General features: G+C 48.0%; 3 non-coding genes across 3 annotated transcripts; all 3 read left to right on the top strand.

Moving 5' to 3' along the window:
- The first annotated feature begins 1,131 nt into the window (after positions 1–1,131).
- On the top strand, positions 1,132–1,214 carry TRNAL-CAG (transfer RNA leucine (anticodon CAG)). Its single transcript has one exon. It is a non-coding gene; the product is annotated as a tRNA-Leu (tRNA).
- A 3,557-nt stretch (positions 1,215–4,771) lies between these two features.
- TRNAL-CAG (transfer RNA leucine (anticodon CAG)) lies at positions 4,772–4,854 on the top strand. The gene has a single exon. It is a non-coding gene; the product is annotated as a tRNA-Leu (tRNA).
- Positions 4,855–5,985: 1,131 nt separating this feature from the next.
- Positions 5,986–6,068, top strand: TRNAL-CAG (transfer RNA leucine (anticodon CAG)). Its single transcript has one exon. It is a non-coding gene; the product is annotated as a tRNA-Leu (tRNA).
- Positions 6,069–17,026: the final 10,958 nt, after the last annotated feature.

The raw sequence follows: 17,026 nt of genomic DNA on the forward strand, positions 1-17,026 counted from the left end.
AGTGTCTTTTGCGAGGTGGATACATTTTTGGACTTTTTTTTTCCAAACACCCGTATCAAAAACAATGTCAACAGTTTCTGTAAATTATCGATAAGATCTATTGTCCGTTGCTTGCACTAATTTCCTGAAGTTGGCTAAATCGCAGTAAATCGGTAAAGCAGGAAATCACAGCATCTTCAACAAATCTTGATAGAGGGGCCGAGATAAAGGTTTCGACCCTACATATCAAAAGCACAGCTGTCAATAGTTCAGCAGGTTCACAGTGCAGAAGGTTCAGTGGCACCAGGGTCCCCTGCATCCCAATCACAGCTGGTTTTTAACTTCTGTATTCAGGGCATGGGAGGGGTGTGTTGCATCGTGCACACACGGTGCCTGTTTCGCAGATAAGTTTTAATAAATACACAGAGAATAATATAGAGTCATTGGCCACGAGGAACACCTTCCCTGACCTTTTATTCTCTCCGGTTCCACGTCACCGCGCCTACCATCCAACTCCAAAACTCGGGGGAGACTAACACTCCCTACCTCCCTTGGTGTGCATCATAGGAGTGCCCATGACGAACACAACATTTCTCCTTAACCAATACAAAACAAACATAGCTGCTCAAAAAAAAGATACCATACTAAACCAGTATACAAGAATAGTACACAACAAGAAATGCCACATTCAGTCAATCCACCCCGAATCCTTGCAGCCGCGTTGAGCATGGCGGTCGAGGACTCAAACTGTACCGTTCAAGCCCTTGTCTCAGAGGCACTGAGTTGATTGGTATGGAGCCAGGCACCTCCTGATCTGAATCTTGAACTGGCTCCAAATTCTGCATGTCCACACCCCTTGTAGTAGATGATTGAGAATTAGTAGCAGTCACCATCGGCCATGTGCACTGGCTCAAACTTCTGCATGTCCACACCCCAAGTAGTCGATGATTGCGAATTAGTAGCAGTCACCACCGGATTCACTGTCAGGATGATCCATCCTCTCTCCTTCATCAGCTTCAGATCCCACTGTTTCCCTGAGCAGGAAGGTCTGGAATTGAAAATACAGAGGACATTAAACAAAATTCACTCAGTACATGGCACTCATTTTGGTTTATAAGCTGTAAATTGAGCCATCAGTGCAGTGTTAAGAGTGTCAGGATGGCCGAGTGGTCTAAGGCGCTGCGTTCAGATCGCAGTTTCCTTTGGAGGCGTGGGTTCGAATCCCACTTCTGACAAGTGTCTTTTGCGAGGTGGATACATTTTGGGACTTTTTTTTTCCAAGCACCCGTATCAAAAACAATGTCAACAGTTTCTGTAAATTATCGATAAGATCTATTGTCCGTTGCTTGCACTAATTTCCTGAAGTTGGCTAAATCGCAGTAAATCGGTAAAGCGGGAAATCACAGCATCTTCAACAAATCGTGATAGAGGGGCAGAGATAAAGGTTTCGACCCTACATATCAAGAGCGCAGCTGTCAATAGTTCAGCAGGTTCACAGTGCAGAAGGTTCAGTGGCACCAGGGTCCCCTGCGTCCCAATCACAGCTGGTTTTTAACTTCTGTATTCAGGGCATGGGAGGGGTGTGTTGCATCGTGCACACACGGTGCCTCTTTCGCAGATAAGTTTTAATAAATACACAGAGAATAATATAGAGTCATTGGCCACAAGGAACTCCTTCCCTGACCTTTTATTCTCTCCGGTTCCACGTCACCGCGCCTACCATCCAACTCCAAAACTCGGGGGAGACTAACACTCCCTACCTCCCTTGGTGTGCATCATAGGCGTGCCCATGACAAACACAAGATTTCTCCTTAACCAATACAAAACAAACATAGCTGCTCAAAAAAAAGATACTATACTAATCCAGTATACAAGAATAGTACACAACAAGAAATGCCACATTCAGTCAATCCACCCCGAATCCTTGCAGCCGCGTTGAGCATGGCGGTCAAGGACTCAAACTGTACCGTTCAAGTCCTTGTCTCAGAGGCACTGAGTTGATTGGTATGGAGCCAGGCACCTCCTGATCTGAATCTTGAACTGGCTCCAAATTCTGCATGTCCACACCCCTTGTAGTAGATGATTGAGAATTAGTAGCAGTCACCACCGGCCATGTGCACTGGCTCAAACTTCTGCATGTCCACACCCCAAGTAGTCGATGATTGAGAATTAGTAGCAGTCACCACCGGATTCACTGTCAGAATGATCCATCCTCTCTCCTTCATCAGCTTCAGATCCCACTGTTTCCCTGAGCAGGAAGGTCTGGAATTGAAAATACAGAGGACATTAAACAACATTCGCTCAGTACATGTCACTCATTTTGGTTTATAAGCTGGAAATTGAGCCATCAGTGCAGTGTTAAGAGTGTCAGGATGGCCGAGTGGTCTAAGGCGCTGCGTTCAGGTCGCAGTCTCCGTTGGAGGCGTGGGTTTGAATCCCCCATCTGACAAGTGTCTTTTGCGAGGTGGATACATTTTTGGACTTTTTTTTTCCAAGCACCCGTATCAAAAACAATGTCAACAGTTTCTGTAAATTATCGATAAGATCTATTGTCCGTTGCTTGCACTAATTTCCTGAAGTTGGCTAAATCGCAGTAATTCGGTAAAGCGGGAAATCACAGCATCTTCAACAAATCGTGATAGAGGGGCAGAGATAAAGGTTTCGACCCTACATATCAAGAGCGCAGCTGTCAATAGTTCAGCAGGTTCACAGTGCAGAAGGTTCAGTGGCACCAGGGTCCCCTGCGTCCCAATCACAGCTGGTTTTTAACTTCTGTATTCAGGGCATGGGAGGGGTGTGTTGCATCGTGCACACACGGTGCCTCTTTCGCAGATAAGTTTTAATAACTACACAGAGAATAATATAGAGTCATTGGCCACGAGGAACACCTTCCCTGACCTTTTATTCTCTCTGGTTCCACGTCACCGCGCCTACCATCCAACTCCAAAAGTTGGGGGAGACTAACACTCCCTACCTCCCTTGGTGTGCATCATAGGCGTGCCCATGACGAACACAACATTTCTCCTTAACCAATACAAAACAAACATAGCTGCTCAAAAAAAAGATACTATACTAATCCAGTATACAAGAATAGTACACAACAAGAAATGCCACATTCAGTCAATCCACCCCGAATCCTTGCAGCCGCGTTGAGCATGGCGGTCGAGGACTCAAACTGTACCGTTCAAGTCCTTGTCTCAGAGGCACTGAGTTGATTGGTATGGAGCCAGGCACCTCCTGATCTGAATCTTGAACTGGCTCCAAATTCTGCATGTCCACACCCCTTGTAGTAGATGATTGAGAATTAGTAGCAGTCACCACCGGCCATGTGCACTGGCTCAAACTTCTGCATGTCCACACCCCAAGTAGTCGATGATTGCGAATTAGTAGCAGTCACCACCGGATTCACTGTCAGGATGATCCATCCTCTCTCCTTCATCAGCTTCAGATCCCACTGTTTCCCTGAGCAGGAAGGTCTGGAATTGAAAATACAGAGGACATTAAACAAAATTCACTCAGTACATGGCACTCATTTTGGTTTATGAGCTGGAAATTGAGCCATCAGTGCAGTGTTAAGAGTGTCAGGATGGCGAGTGGTCTAAGGCGCTGCGTTCAGGTCGCAGTCTCCTTTGGAGACATGGGTTCGAATCCCACTTCTGACAAGTGTCTTTTGCGAGGTGGATACATTTTTGGACTTTTTTTTTCCAAGCACCCGTATCAAAAACAATGTCAACAGTTTCTGTAAATTATCGATAAGATCTATTGTCCGTTGCTTGCACTAATTTCCTGAAGTTGGCTAAATCGCAGTAAATCGGTAAAGCGGGAAATCACAGCATCTTCAACAAATCGTGATAGAGGGGCAGAGATAAAGGTTTCGACCCTACATATCAAGAGCGCAGCTGTCAATAGTTCAGCAGGTTCACAGTGCAGAAGGTTCAGTGGCACCAGGGTCCCCTGCGTCCCAATCACAGCTGGTTTTTAACTTCTGTATTCAGGGCATGGGAGGGGTGTTTTGCATTGTGCACACAGGGTGCCTGTTTCGCAGATAAGTTTTAATAAATACACAGAGAATAATATAGAGTCATTGGCCTCGAGGAACACCTTCCCTGACCTTTTATTCTCTCCGGTTCCACGTCACCACGCCTACCATCCAACTCCAAAAGTTGGGGGAGACTAACACTCCCTACCTCCCTTGGTGTGCATCATAGGCGTGCCCATGACGACACAACATTTCTCCTTAACCAATACAAAACAAACATAGCTGCTCAAAAAAAAGATACTATACTAATCCAGTATACAAGAATAGTACACAACAAGAAATGCCACATTCAGTCAATCCACCCCGAATCCTTGCAGCCGCGTTGAGCATGGCGGTCGAGGACTCAAACTGTACCGTTCAAGTCCTTGTCTCAGAGGCACTGAGTTGATTGGTATGGAGCCAGGCACCTCCTGATCTGAATCTTGAACTGGCTCCAAATTCTGCATGTCCACACCCCTTGTAGTAGATGATTGAGAATTAGTAGCAGTCACCACCGGCCATGTGCACTGGCTCAAACTTCTGCATGTCCACACCGCAAGTAGTCGATGATTGCGAATTAGTAGCAGTCACCACCGGATTCACTGTCATGATGATCCATCCTCTCTCCTTCATCAACTTCAGATCCCACTGTTTCCCTGAGCAGGAAGGTCTGGAATTGAAAATACAGAGGACATTAAACAAAATTCACTCAGTACATGGCACTCATTTTGGTTTATAAGCTGGAAATTGAGCCATCAGTGCAGTGTTAAGAGTGTCAGGATGGCCGAGTGGTCTAAGGCGCTGCGTTCAGATCGCAGTCTCCTTTGGAGGCGTGGGTTCGAATACCACTTCTGACAAGTGTCTTTTGCGAGGTGGATACATTTTGGGACTTTTTTTTTCCAAGCACCCGTATCAAAAACAATGTCAACAGTTTCTGTAAATTATCGATAAGATCTATTGTCCGTTGCTTGCACTAATTTCCTGAAGTTGGCTAAATCGCAGTAAATCGGTAAAGCGGGAAATCACAGCATCTTCAACAAATCGTGATAGAGGGGCAGAGATAAAGGTTTCGACCCTACATATCAAGAGCGCAGCTGTCAATAGTTCAGCAGGTTCACAGTGCAGAAGGTTCAGTGGCACCAGGGTCCCCTGCGTCCCAATCACAGCTGGTTTTTAACTTCTGTATTCAGGGCATGGGAGGGGTGTGTTGCATCGTGCACACACGGTGCCTCTTTCGCAGATAAGTTTTAATAAATACACAGAGAATAATATAGAGTCATTGGCCACAAGGAACACCTTCCCTGACCTTTTATTCTCTCCGGTTCCACGTCACCGCGCCTACCATCCAACTCCAAAAGTTGGGGGAGACTAACACTCCCTACCTCCCTTGGTGTGCATCATAGGCGTGCCCATGACGAACACAACATTTCTCCTTAACCAATACAAAACAAACATAGCTGCTCAAAAAAAAGATACTATACTAATCCAGTATACAAGAATAGTACACAACAAGAAATACCACATTCAGTCAATCCACCCCGAATCCTTGCAGCCGCGTTGAGCATGGCGGTCGAGGACTCAAACTGTACCGTTCAAGTCCTTGTCTCAGAGGCACTGAGTTGATTGGTATGGAGCCAGGCACCTCCTGATCTGAATCTTGAACTGGCTCCAAATTCTGCATGTCCACACCCCTTGTGGTAGATGATTGAGAATTAGTAGCAGTCACCACCGGCCATGTGCACTGGCTCAAACTTCTGCATGTCCACAACCCAAGTAGTCGATGATTGAGAATTAGTAGCAGTCACCACCGGATTCACTGTCAGAATGATCCATCCTCTCTCCTTCATCAGCTTCAGATCCCACTGTTTCCCTGAGCAGGAAGGTCTGGAATTGAAAATACAGAGGACATTAAACAACATTCACTCAGTACATGGCACTCATTTTGGTTTATAAGCTGGAAATTGAGCCATCAGTGCAGTGTCAAAAGTGTCAGGATGGCCGAGTGGTCTAAGGCACTGCGTTCAGGTCGCAGTCTCCTTTGGAGGCGTGGGTTCGAATCCCACTTCTGACAAGTGTCTTTTGCGAGGTGGATACATTTTTGGACTTTTTTTTTCCAAACACCCGTATCAAAAACAATGTCAACAGTTTCTGTAAATTATCGATAAGATCTATTGTCCGTTGCTTGCACTAATTTCCTGAAGTTGGCTAAATCGCAGTAAATCGGTAAAGCAGGAAATCACAGCATCTTCAACAAATCTTGATAGAGGGGCCGAGATAAAGGTTTCGACCCTACATATCAAAAGCACAGCTGTCAATAGTTCAGCAGGTTCACAGTGCAGAAGGTTCAGTGGCACCAGGGTCCCCTGCATCCCAATCACAGCTGGTTTTTAACTTCTGTATTCAGGGCATGGGAGGGGTGTGTTGCATCGTGCACACACGGTGCCTGTTTCGCAGATAAGTTTTAATAAATACACAGAGAATAATATAGAGTCATTGGCCACGAGGAACACCTTCCCTGACCTTTTATTCTCTCCGGTTCCACGTCACCGCGCCTACCATCCAACTCCAAAACTCGGGGGAGACTAACACTCCCTACCTCCCTTGGTGTGCATCATAGGAGTGCCCATGACGAACACAACATTTCTCCTTAACCAATACAAAACAAACATAGCTGCTCAAAAAAAAGATACCATACTAAACCAGTATACAAGAATAGTACACAACAAGAAATGCCACATTCAGTCAATCCACCCCAAATCCTTGCAGCCGCGTTGAGCATGGCGGTCGAGGACTCAAACTGTACCGTTCAAGTCCTTGTCTCAGAGGCACTGAGTTGATTGGTATGGAGCCAGGCTCCTCCTGATCTGAATCTTGAACTGGCTCCAAATTCTGCATGTCCACACCCCCTGTAGTAGATGATTGAGAATTAGTAGCAGTCACCACCGGCCATGTGCACTGCCTCAAAAAACAGCATGTCCACACCCCATGTAGTAGATGATTGAGAATTAGTAGCAGTCACCACCGGATCCACTGTCAGGATGATCCATCCTCTCTCCTTCATCAGCTTCAGATCCCACTGTTTCCCTGAGCAGGAAGGTCTGGAATTGAAAATACAGAGGACATTTAACAACATTCACTCAGTACATGGCACTCATTTTGGTTTATAAGCTGGAAATTGAGCCATCAGTGCAGTGTCAAGAGTGTCAGGATGGCCGAGTGGTCTAGGTGCTGCGTTCAGGTCGCAGTCTCCTTTGGAGGCATTGGTTCGAATACCACTTCTGACAAGTGTCTTTTGCGAGGTGGATACATTTTTGGACTTTTTTTTTCCAAGCACCCGTATCAAAAACAATGTCAACAGTTTCTGTAAATTATCGATAAGATCTATTGTCCGTTGCTTGCACTAATTTCCTGAAGTTGGCTAAATCGCAGTAAATCGGTAAAGCGGGAAATCACAGCATCTTCAACAAATCGTGATAGAGGGGCAGAGATAAAGGTTTCGACCCTACATATCAAGAGCGCAGCTGTCAATAGTTCAGCAGGTTCACAGTGCAGAAGGTTCAGTGGCACCAGGGTCCCCTGCGTCCCAATCACAGCTGGTTTTTAACTTCTTTATTCAGGGCATGGGAGGGGTGTGTTGCATCGTGCACACACGGTGCCTGTTTCGCAGATAAGTTTTAATAAATACACAGAGAATAATATAGAGTCATTGGCCACGAGGAACACCTTCCCTGATCGTTTATTCTCTCCGGTTCCACGTCACTGCGCCTACCATCCAACTCCAAAACTCGGGGGAGACTAACACTCCCTACCTCCCTTGGTGTGCATCATAAGCGTGCCCATGACGAACACAACATTTCTCCTTAACCCCTTCTGTGCCGCGGACGTAGTGGTTACGTCCCGCGGCACAGTGCTGCTGTGCCGAGGACGTAACCACTACGTCCTCGGCACACAGCCCAGAGGGAGCGCTCTCGCTCCCTCTGTGTGCTTCCCCCCACCCCCCCAAAGTCAGGGATGGAAGGGGAAGCCCTTCCCCTTCCACCCCCGACCCCCCCACCCCCCCATAATGACGTCAGCGCGCGATCACGCGCTGACTTCATTATGGGGATTTCGCCGCACAGGAAGCCATTTGCTTCCTGTGCGGCGAACGGAGAAGAGGTGAGTTCCTCTTCCCGGTGGGTGGGGGGTTTGGGCTAAAGAGGCACCGGGGGAAAGGAAAGGCTTTTCCTTTCCCCCGGTGTCTCTTTGAGCATTCCTGCTGCCCGATCGCATTGCGATCGGGCAGCAGGAATGCCCACTAGACACCAGGGATTTTTTTTTTTTATTGTTGTTACCTGTTTTTGGCATGCGGGGAGCGGCCCCTTGGGCAAGGGTCGCTCCCCTTGTGGGGGCAATTTGTTACGGCCATTTCTGCCCCCCTTGGGGGCAGATTGGCCTACTTTTTAGGCGGGTCTGCCCCCAAGGGGGGCAGAAACCACTGGATCACCAGGGATTTTTATTTTCTGTGCATTTATGTTGGGGGGGGGTGCCCCCTTAGGCAAGGGGCGCCCCCCCCCAAGGGGGCAGAGAACTGTTGGCCTTTTCTGCCCCCCTTGGGGGCAGATCGGCCTATTTTTTTTAGGTCCATCTGCCCCCAAGGGGGGCAGAAGCCACTTAGGCACCAGGGATTGTGTGTGTAGTGAATGGGGGGGCGCCCCCTTGGGCAAGGGTCGCTCCCCTGTGGGGGGCATGTCCGTTAGGGCCATTTCTGCCCCCCTTGAGGGCAGATTGGCTACTTTTTAGCCAGATCTGCCCCCAAGGGGGGCAGAAAACACTAGATCACCAGGGTTTTTTATTTTTATGTGTATTTATGTGGGGGGGGGTGCCCCCTTGGGCAAGGGGCGCCCCCCCAAGGGAGCAGAGAACTGTTGGCCTTTTCTACCCCCCTTGGGGGCAAATCGGCCTATTTTTTTTAGGTCCATCTGCCCCCAAGGGGGGCAGAAGCCACTTAGGCACCAGGGATTGTGTGTGTAGTGGATGGGGGGGCGCCCCCTTGGGCAAGGGTCGCTCCCCTTTGGGGGGCATGTCTTTTAGGGCCATTTCTGCCCCCCTTGAGGGCAGATCAGCCTATTATTTTTAGGCTGATCTGCCCCCAAGGGGGGCAGAAACCACTAGAACGCCAGGGATGTTTTTTTATGTGTTTATTTTTGTGGGGGGGCGTCCCCTTGGGCACGGGGCGCCCCCCCAAGGGGGGCATTGACCTGTTGGCCATTTCTGCCCCCCCTGGGGGCAGATGGGCCTATTTTTCTAGACCCACCTGCCCCCAAGGGGGGCAGAAGCCACGTAGACACCAGGGATAGTGTGTGTGTGTGTGTGTGTTAGTGGATGGGGGGGGGGCTTGGGCAAGGGTCGCCCCCCACTTTGGGGGCACATGTACCCAGGCCATTTCTGCACCCCTTGGAGACAGATCAGCCTATTATTTTTAGGCTGATCTGCCCCCAAGGGGGGCAGAAACCACTAGAACGCCAGGGATTTTTTTTTATGTGTTTATTTTTGTGTGGGGGCGTCCCCTTGTGCACGGGCGCCCCCCCAAGGGGGGCATTGACCTGTTGGCCATTTCTGCCCCCCTTGGGGGCAGATGGGCCTATTTTTCTAGACCCACCTGCCCCCAAGGGGGGCAGAAGCCACGTAGACACCAGGGATAGTGTGTGTGTGTGTGTGTGTGTTAGTGGATGGGGGGGGGCTTGGGCAAGGGTCGCCCCCCACTTTGGGGGCACATGTACCCAGGCCATTTCTGCACCCCTTGGAGACAGATCAGCCTATTATTTTTAGGCTGATCTGCCCCCAAGGGGGGCAGAAACCACTAGAACGCCAGGGAATTTTTTTTTATTTGTTTATTTTTGTGGGGGGGGCGTCCCCTTGGTCACGGGGCGCCCCCCCAAGGGGGGCATTGACCTGTTGGCCATTTCTACACCCCCTGGGGGCAGATGGGCCTATTTTCTTAGGCCCACCTGCCCCCAAGGGGGCAGAAGCCACTTAGGCACCAGGGATAGTGTTGTGTGTGTTTTTTTTGTTTGAGGGCTGTCCCCTTTGGCAAGGGTCGCTCTCCATGGGGACACAGTACTAAAGGTATTTTTTGGCTTCCTTGGGGCAGACAGGCCTATTTTTTTAGTAGGCCCATCTGCCCCTATGGCAGAATCCACTTAGGCACCAATTTCTAAAATGTTTGATGGTGGGGTGTTTGTCAACTGAAGAAGTCTTTGCATTTGTGATAAAAAATGTTTTCCTCCTTTTTGTTCTAGTTCAAAGCTTTTGCTTTATTTGCTGTGGCTCCTTGCGGTTTTGGCGGTGGTTGACCTGCAGTTTGCACAGTTGCATGTTTTAGGTAAGTAAAAACAATTTACTCCAAAGGAGTATTGTTGCCATGCATGAATGACATGTTTGTAGGGGGTGTACTAAATGCAGGATTGTGTGTGAAATTGTCCTTAGGTTTGTGCACAATGATATTTGTTTTGTCTTATTTCTAATTTGCCTTTCTTTCTTTCTTTTTAGTGGGATATCATTGGTGATTGCTGTGTAGTTGCTGGTGAATCAAGCTTTTTCAGGCAAGTGAGCGGTATATTTTTTGAGTTTGTAACTCTTACTAACAAAGCTACACTTTGTTACTTGTCTTACACAGTGCTGGTTGTTGGTGGTGAATTTGTCCAGTTAATTTTAGCAGGAGAGATCATGGCTAGCCGCAGGATGACCGCTCAGCAGGTGGTTGGTATGCTTTTTGAGTCACAGTCTGATCATGACTATGAGACGGACTCTGCATCTGAGGCAGAGGAGGAAGTCAGAGATTCTGGCAGTGATGTTTCTGTTGGAGGGGAATCTTCTGATGATGAAGCCACACTCAGTGCAGATGAAGGTTCTGTTTTAGAGGAGGACATTGATGTGCCAATAGTGCAGCAACCTGGGGCTGAAAGGTTTCCCGTTAGAAGACCTGATGTCTGGGTTGCCCCAAACATGGAGCAGCCAGAGTTGCCTGCCTTTACTGGTCTCCCGGGGTGTAACGCCAATACAGAGAACTTTATGCCTATCAATTTCTTTGAGTTATTCATGGATGATGTGTTTTTGGAAGAGATTGTTGAGCAGACTAATTTGTATGCGGAGCAGCATTTGAGGGACAACGCTGCTAGACTTAGGCCACACTCTAGAGCTGCCCAGTGGATTCCCACAAATTTGGAGGAGCTAAAAAAGTTTTTGGGTTTGACTTTTTTGATGGGGTTGATAAGGAAGCCGTCACTGGCTTCTTATTGGTCTACTAGTCCCTTGATGGCAACAGCTATATTTCCAGCTACCATGAGTCGTAATCGGTATTTGCTTCTTCTTAGGATGCTGCATTTTGTTGACAATGCATTAGCCTTGCCACGAGATCACCCAGATTCTGACCGTCTTTTTAAGATTAGGCCTGTCCTTGATCATTTTGTAGATCGGTTTTCGGAGGTCTATGTTCCAGGCAAAGAGATAAGTGTGGACGAGTCTTTGGTCCTCTTCAAGGGTCGTTTGGTTTTTAGGCAGTACATTCCTAGCAAAAGGGCACGATATGGAATTAAATTGTATATGCTGTCTGAAAGTAGGACAGGATATGTGTATAGTTTCCGTGTGTACACTGGTAGGGATTCCAATATTGACCCCCCTGGTTGTCCTCCCACTTTTGGAGTTACTGAGAAAATAGTGTGGGATCTTGGTAGACGACTGTTCAACAAAGGTCACCATTTGTATGTAGATAACTTCTACACTGGTGTGCAGTTGATCAAGGAATTGTTTAGAGTGGACACAGTTGCTTGTGGCACAATCCGTTCTAACTGGAAAGGCTATCCAAGGGAGCTTGTCTGTAAAAAACTTGAGAGGGGACAGTGCTGTGCCTTGCGGAACGAGGAGCTGCTAGCTTTGAAATTTTCAGACAAGAGGGATGTCTACATGCTAAGTACCATCCATGATGAAAGTACTTCCCCTGTGACTGTTTGGGGCCAGGTTGCTGAAGTGCGCAAACCTGTGTGCATTTTAGATTATAATAAGCACATGGGAGGTGTAGATAGAGTTGACCAGAGGTTGGAACCTTATACTGCTATTCGTAAGTCTTATGTTTGGTATAAGAAGTTAGCACTTCACCTCTTCCACTTAGCATCCTTCAATGCTTTTATTGTGTTTAGGGATAGGTCTCCAGACTCAAAGATGACATTTGTGAAATTTCAGGAGTCAGTGATAGAGAGCCTTATTGTGGTGGAACAGGCCAGAGTTCCTAGAGAAGCAGTGGTGGAGGATGTGGCTAGATTGAAAGATCGCCACTTTGCTGAGCACATTCCTCCCACACCCAAAAAAGACTTTCCAGCTAAGAAATGTAGAGTGTGTTTTCGAAGAGGTATCCGGAGGGAGTCTCGAATGTACTGCCCAGATTGTCCTTCAAAGCCTGGGCTGTGTGTCGGTGCTTGTTTTAAGAATTACCACACCCAGAAGAATTTCTGGGAACAATCATGAGTGTAAACTCATGTCTGTTTTGTATTTTCATGTGTTTAGTTTCATGGTTAGCATTTCTGTCATGTTGTTAGTTAGAGCTTTTGTGTTTGTTGTTTTGTAATTCTTTCTACTTAGTTAGGGGTTCCTCTGTTTAAAAAAATAAAATAAAATATGATGCCATTGTGTGTGGAGTGGGGCTTGGCTGAGACTGTACATATTGACTTGATGTTGGCTACTGCAACACACTGCCAGCCAAACACCAGTCCACACACTCCCATCAGCTGGTGTGATTGTTGTATCAGGCATGTGGGCGTATGTAAGTGATGGGCCCTTGAGTGGCGCTGTCTGTCGATGTGAGTGTTGTAATGTGCTGGGCCCGTGGCTGGCGGTGTGAATGGCCTTGTGTGTGTCATGTATGAAAGTTGTGTGAATGGACTGTAAAGCGGTTGGTGCCTTGTCGCGGCTTTACAGCTCACGAGCTGTGAGTCATTGGTTCAGTTTTTTGCCTTTCAGTTACTAACAGTGCTTTTCATTTTTGTGAAAGCTCTTGTTAGTAAAATTTGATCCACTGAACCATCACTCACCCTCGTGCCAAATCCAACCAGTATGTGTGGTAAAAATGACCAAACCTGCTCCGCTGTAATCAGGCGTCGCAGCACACCTATGACACGCTAGGTGCCTCAGGTGGGACCCCGATGATGAAGCATGCCACCAACTTGGTTGGTGGGTGAGGGGTCTTTTTCACATAACCTAAGTGTGTTTCTTTTCAAAATTTTAGTGTTTGGCACATCACGGACGTATGTGGGCACATCAAAACGATATATTACAAAACTACCTGTGTTTGGGGGGGGAGAGGGCACCTATGTTTTTGGTCCTGTGTGCGGCCTTCATCTAGGGAAACCTACCAAACCCAGACATTTTTTAAAACTAGACACCCCAAGGAGTCTAGGGAGGAGTGGCTTGCGTGGATCCCCCAACATTTTCTTACCCAGACTCCTCTGTAAACCTCAAAATGTGCTTAAAAAAAGCATATTTTCCTGACTTTTCTTCGTACGATCACCACTCCAGCACAAAATTCCTACTCCCCAGTGTTCCCCTCAGTCTCCCAAATAAAATGACACCTCACGTATGTGGGTCCCCAAAGCAGAGTCAGTCTAAAGATGTATAAAAGAATATGTCCTTATAAACTCGCAGTACTATCCCCTGGATCTCTACAAGTTTTGGGCCTTATTCTGTTGGAGGCACCTGGCCCACCCACACAACTGAGGTATCATTTTTATCAGGAGACTTGGGGGAACGCTGGGTGGAAGGAAATTTGTGGCTCCACTCAGATTCCAGAACTTTCTGTCACCGAAATGTGTGAAAAATGCGTTTTTTTAGCCAAAATTTGAGGTTTGGAAAGGATTCTGGGTAACAGAACCTGGTCAGAGCCCCTCAAGTCACCCCATCTTGGATTCCCCTAGGTCTCTAGTTTTCAGAAATGCACAGGTTTGGTAGGTTTCCCTAGGTGCTGGCTGAGCTACAGGCCAAAAACTACAGGTAGGCACTGTTTTCAATGAAAAAATGTGATGTGTCCACGCTGCGCTTTGGGGCGTTTCCTGTCGCGGGCGCTAGGCCTACCCACACAAGTGAGGTATCATTTTTATCGGGAGACTTGGGGGAACGCTGGGTGGAAGGAAATTTGTGGCTCCTCCCAGATTCCAGAACTTTCTGCCACAGAAATGTGAGGAACATGTGTTTTTTTAGCCAATTTTTGAGCTTTGCAAAGGATTCTGGGTAACAGAACCTGGTCCGAGCCCCGCCAGTCACCCCTCCTTGGATTCCCCTAGGTCTCTAGTTTTCAGAAATGCACAGGTTTGGTAGGTTTCCCTAGGTGGCGGCTGAGCTAGAGGCCAAAATCTACAGGTAGGCACTTTGCTAAAAACAGGTCTGTTTTCTGTGATGTGTCCACGTTGCGCTTTGGGGCGTTTCCTGTCGCGGGCGCTAGGCCTACCCACACAAGTGAGGTATCATTTTTATCGGGAGACGTGGGGGAACGCTGGGTAGAAGGAAATTTGTGGCTCCTCTCGGATTCCAGAACTTTCTGCCACAGAAATGTGAGGAACATGTGTTTTTTTAGCCAATTTTTGAGCTTTGCAAAGGATTCTGGGTAACAGAACCTGGTCCGAGCCCCGCCAGTCACCCCTCCTTGGATTCCCCTAGGTCTCTAGTTTTCAGAAATGTACAGGTTTGGTAGGTTTCCCTAGGTGCCGGCTGAGCTAGAGGCCAAAATCTACAGGTAGTCACTTCGCAAAAAACACCTCTGTTTTCTTCCAAAATTTTGGTGGTGTCCACGTTGCGCTTTGGGGCGTTTCCTGTCGCGGGCGCTAGGCCTACCCACACAAGTGAGGTATCATTTTTATCGGGAGACGTGGGGGAACGCTGGGTAGAAGGAAATTTGTGGCTCCTCTCGGATTCCAGAACTTTCTGCCACAGAAATGTGAGGAACATGTGTTTTTTTAGCCAATTTTTGAGCTTTGCAAAGGATTCTGGGTAACAGAACCTGGTCCGAGCCCCGCCAGTCACCCCTCCTTGGATTCCCCTAGGTCTCTAGTTTTCAGAAATGTACAGGTTTGGTAGGTTTCCCTAGGTGCCGGCTGAGCTAGAGGCCAAAATCTACAGGTAGTCACTTCGCAAAAAACACCTCTGTTTTCTTCCAAAATTTTGGTGGTGTCCACGTTGCGCTTTGGGGCGTTTCCTGTCGCGGGCGCTAGGCCTACCCACGCAAGTGAGGTATCATTTTTATCGGGAGACTTGGGGGAACGCTGGGTGGAAGGAAATTTGTGGCTCCTCCCAGATTCCAGAACTTTCTGCCACAGAAATGTGAGGAACATGTGTTTTTTTAGCCAATTTTTGAGTTTTGCAAAGGATTCTGGGTAACAGAACCTGGTCCGAGCCCCGCCAGTCACCCCACCTTGGATTCCCCTAGGTCTCTAGTTTTCAGAAATGCACAGGTTTGGTAGGTTTCCTTAGGTGGCGGCTGAGCTAGAGGCCAAAATCTACAGGTAGGCACTTTGCTAAAAACAGGTCTGTTTTCTGTGATGTGTCCACGTTGCGCTTTGGGGCGTTTCCTGTCGCGGGCTCTAGGCCTACCCACACAAGTGAGGTATCATTTTTATCGGGAGACGTGGGGGAACGCTGGGTTGAAGGACATTTGTGGCTCCTCTCAGATTCCAGCACTTTCTGCCACAGAAATGTGAGGAACATGTGTTTTTTTAGCCAATTTGTGAGCTTTGCAAAGGATTCTGGGTAACAGAACCTGGTCCGAGCCCCGCCAGTCACCCCTCCTTGGATTCCCCTAGGTCTCTAGTTTTCAGAAATGCACAGGTTTGGTAGGTTTCCCTAGGTGGCGGCTGAGCTAGAGGCCAAAATCTACAGGTAGGCACTTTGCTAAAAACAGGTCTGTTTTCTGTGATGTGTCCACGTTGCGCTTTGGGGCGTTTCCTGTCGCGGGCGCTAGGCCTACCCACACAAGTGAGGTATCATTTTTATCGGGAGACATGGGGGAACGCTGGGTGGAAGGACATTTGTGGCTCCTCTCAGATTCCAGCACTTTCTGCCACAGAAATGTGAGGAACATGTGTTTTTTTAGCCAATTTTTGAGCTTTGCAAAGGATTCTGGGTAACAGAACCTGGTCCGAGCCCCGCCAGTCACCCCTCCTTGGATTCCCCTAGGTCTCTAGTTTTCAGAAATGTACAGGTTTGGTAGGTTTCCCTAGGTGCCGGCTGAGCTAGAGGCCAAAATCTACAGGTAGTCACTTCGCAAAAAACACCTCTGTTTTCTTCCAAAATTTTGGTGGTGTCCACGTTGCGCTTTGGGGCGTTTCCTGTCGCGGGCGCTAGGCCTACCCACGCAAGTGAGGTATCATTTTTATCGGGAGACTTGGGGGAACACTGGGTGGAAGGAAATTTGTGGCTCCTCCCAGATTCCAGAACTTTCTGCCACAGAAATGTGAGGAACATGTGTTTTTTTAGCCAATTTTTGAGCTTTGCAAAGGATTCTGGGTAACAGAACCTGGTCCGAGCCCCGCCAGTCACCCCTCCTTGGATTCCCCTAGGTCTCTAGTTTTCAGAAATGCACAGGTTTGGTAGGTTTCCCTAGGTGGCGGCTGAGCTAGAGGCCAAAATCTACAGGTAGGCACTTTGCTAAAAACAGGTCTGTTTTCTGTGATGTGTCCACGTTGCGCTTTGGGGCGTTTCCTGTCGCGGGCGCTAGGCCTACCCACACAAGTGAGGTACCATTTTTATCGGGAGACGTGGGGGAACGCTGGGTGGAAGGACATTTGTGGCTCCTCTCAGATTCCAGCACTTTCTGCCACAGAAATGTGAGGAACATGTGTTTTTTTAGCCAATTTTTGAGCTTTGCAAAGGATTCTGGGTAACAGAACCTGGTCCGAGCCACACAAATCACCCCATCTTGGATTCCCCTAGGTCTCTAGTTTTCAGAAATGCACAGGTTTGGTAGGTTTCCCTAGGTGGCGGCTGAGCTAGAGGCCAAAATCTACAGGTAGG

This window comes from Pleurodeles waltl, unplaced genomic scaffold (assembly GCF_031143425.1).
Source record: "Pleurodeles waltl isolate 20211129_DDA unplaced genomic scaffold, aPleWal1.hap1.20221129 scaffold_39, whole genome shotgun sequence".
Classification (NCBI taxonomy): domain Eukaryota; kingdom Metazoa; phylum Chordata; class Amphibia; order Caudata; family Salamandridae; genus Pleurodeles; species Pleurodeles waltl.